The sequence below is a fragment of the Haliaeetus leucocephalus genome, unplaced genomic scaffold (assembly GCF_000737465.1).
Source record: "Haliaeetus leucocephalus isolate CR32 unplaced genomic scaffold, Haliaeetus_leucocephalus-4.0 Scaffold702, whole genome shotgun sequence".
Classification (NCBI taxonomy): domain Eukaryota; kingdom Metazoa; phylum Chordata; class Aves; order Accipitriformes; family Accipitridae; genus Haliaeetus; species Haliaeetus leucocephalus.
In genome coordinates this window covers 3,063,396-3,066,888 of record NW_010973138.1, presented here as the reverse complement: position 1 = coordinate 3,066,888, position 3,493 = coordinate 3,063,396, and positions in this window count along the sequence as shown.

Below are 3,493 nucleotides of genomic sequence, written 5' to 3'. Positions count from 1 at the left end.
GATGCTGGTGGAAGTCCTGGGAATAATAGTATAATGAAAGAGGAGCAAAGACGATATTTTAAATGAGGTCTTCCCCCTTTTTTATCACCACTAGTAACTTGGAGAAGCCTCAAAAAAAAAAGGGGGGGGGAATACCTTGTCAGGCTTCAAATTCATAAAAAGTAGAGTCCCTGCAGTACTGAGATCCCCAATTGTGAATGGCAGGATTCATACTTAACTTATACCTATAAATCATACAACCATGCAATCCATGCATTTTCTGAGATCATTCTTCTCCAACCACCTCATGCTGTGAACTCTTTTTTAAAGAAATGATGCATATCTGCAAACATGGCACTGGCTCAGGTTAAAGAAGATCAAATATTAGTTGGATAATGTCACAAACTGCAAATATGCCGCTGTGTTTAACAGGGCAAAAGAAAGTCCTCCTCCTGCTGCTGGATCAATGCTGCATGGGTTCACATAATGCTGCCACCTCTCTATTTCCCTGCAAGACTGGGATCCCAGATATCCTCACTCAAAATCAAGACCGTGAAAGTCCCAGTGGCTGGCTTAGTCTAGTAATCACATCAGTGACTGAGAAGAACTGCACAGGCTCCTACCTTGTCAGGAGCCAGCAAGTTTCTCCAGAACAAGAATAAATCATGATTTAGCATTTTATTCCTGCCCAGAAGTCAGGGCACCAATTTTCTGAGCTGATACAATAACATGTTTATCAGTCCAAGTAAACGGATATGAATGCATTTACAAAGGTAGGGAGGTCAGGTCTTGCCAACCTGGGAGCCCAAGTGAAATAAAAGGCAGTGCTCTTCCTTCTTCTTCAGAGACAGTTCACCTCCTTCTGTGGCTGAGGTCTCCAGTGCCCATTTTCAACTTGTGCCCTCAGCTTCCTCTGCCTTCCTAGCACCCTGAAGGAAGCAGGAGGCAAACCATGCATCTTCCACCCTCCTGTTATCAACCCCCCACCCCACAACAGCCTGACCCCCTCCACATTTCTGCCCCTTCTGCCTCACACCCCACATCCACAGCCCTGTGCAGGCCCTGGTAAAAAGTCTCTCTACATCTTTCTTATAAGCCCCTTTCATATATTGAAAGGCCACAATAAGGTCTCCCCAGGGCCTTCTCTTCTGCAGGCTGAAAAGACCCAACTCTCTCAGCCTGTCTTTACAGGTGAGGTGTTCCAGTCCTCCGATCATTTTCATGGCCCTCCTCCAACAGGTCCATGTCTTTCTTGTACTGAGGACCCCAGAGGTGGACGCAGTACTCCAGGTGGGGTTTCACCAGAGCGGAGCAGAGGGGCAGAATCACCTCCCTCAACCTGCTGGTCACGCTGCTTTTGATGCAGCCCAGGATACGGTTGGCTTTCTGGGCTGCGAACGCATATTGCCAGCTCACATCCAGCTTTTCATCCACCAGTACCCCCGAGTCCTTCTCTGCAGGGCTGCTCTCAACCCCTTCATCCCCCAGCCTGTATTGAGAGTGGAGATTGCCCTGACACAGGTGCAGGACTTGATGAGGTTCACATGGGCCCACTCCTCAAGCCTGTCAAGGTCCCTCTGGATGGCATCCCTTCCCTCCAGCATGTTGACCGCACCACACGGCTTGGCGTCATCTGCAAACTTGTTGAAGGTGCACTCAATCCCCCGTCTATGTATGTTGTTAATGAAGATATTAAATAGTATTTGTCTCTGTACAGACCCCTGAGGGACACCACTCATTACTGTTGTCCACCTGGACATTGAACCATTGACTGTAACTCTTCAGATGTGGCCATCCAGCCAATTCTCTATCTGTCTAACAGTCCATCCATCAAACCCATGTTTCTCTAATTTAGCAGCAAGAATATTGTGGGGGACCATATCAACAGCTTTACATAAGTCCAGGTAGATGACATCTGTAGACCTTATTCTGTCCGCTGATTCAGCCGCTCCATCGTAGAAGGTCACTAGATTAGTCAGGCATGATTTGCCCTTGGTGAAGCCATGTTGGCTGTCCCTAATCACCTCCTGGTCTTTCCTACATTTTGAAATGTGTTCCAGGACGATCTGCTTCATGATCTTACTGGGCACAGAAGTGAGGCTGACTGGTCGGTAGTTCCCAGGGTCCTCCTTTTTACCCTTTTTAAAAATGGGTGTGATGTTTCTCTTTCTCCAGTCACTGGGGACTTCCCCTCACTGCCATGACTTTTCAAATATGATGGAGCGTGGCTTGGCAACTACATCAGCCAATTCTCTCAGGACCCTGGGATGCATCTTGTCAGGTCCCACGGACTTGTGTATGTTCAGGTTCTTCAGGAGGTCTCGAACCTGATCTTCGCTGTCAATGGGAGGGATTTCATTCCCCTAGTTCCTGCCTTGATGTTCAGGGGTCTGAGAGATGTGGGAAGAGAGATTACCACTGAAAACTGAGACAAATAATTTGTTGAGTACCCCAGCCTTCTCCGTGTTTTTTGTCACCAGCTCTCCCATTTTATTTACCAGGAGGCTACATTTTCTTTAATCTTCCTTTTCTGGCCAACATATGTGTAGAAGCCCTTCTTATTATTCTTTGCATCCTTTGCCAAATTCAGCTCCAACTGTGCCTTAGCTTCCTGATCCCACTGCTACACATCTGGGCAGCATCCCTATATCTTTCCCAGGATACATGTCCCTGGTTCCACTGCCTGGGGAGCCTCCTCATCCTCAGGTGGAGCAGTCCATCCCGCTCCTGCTGGGGAAGGAGCACATGGCCAGGCAAGGGCCAGGCAGGCATTCAGGCAGGAGCAGACTGAAAGCTGTGGCAGCGGTGACTGGAATGGGAGGGCTCCACGTGCCCCTCCATCTCTGCCCATCTACTGATGGGTGGTACGGGAAGGTGAAGCTGCTGCTTCTACAGCTCTGCGACTCAAAGGGGAAAGGCATTTTTCCAGAAAGGTCTCACAAAATTTATTTCACTGTCTCTATTAAGACTGGCCCTGAACATAAGATTTTTGATGAAGAGAAGAAGTTGCTGCAAGGTAGTCCCTGGAAGTCGAAAGGTTTGGCAAGCTTCTCAGGCTCTCCAAAATAATGCGCTAACTTTTTTATTGATTTGAGAAAAATTTGAGGGAGTTAAATGCATTCCCAGAGCAAATTGAATCTATATTTCTTCACAGATACATGAGTCAGAGCATCTGAATGTGTATTGCCAAATATAGTAATCGTGCTCCATCAAAAGATGGATGCTGGAGTATAACTGCACACTTCCCAAAGTTCTGTTTTAATTATTCGTTCAGAAAAACTATCAGAAGGACTTTTTCCCATGTATCTGCGAAAGCAGCTGGATGAAGAAATGCCGCAGAATTATTTTAACAGGAATGGCAGTGGGACTCACGTTACGACTTGCTGAGCTCCTCAGTAATAAAGAACCACGGCGGGCGGCAGAGCGAGCCGCCCAACTTTGACCATTTGATCCGATCCGCAGGCACTAATTCGCATTCTCAGCCTACCTCCAGCACGTACGGTTTGAAGGGCCA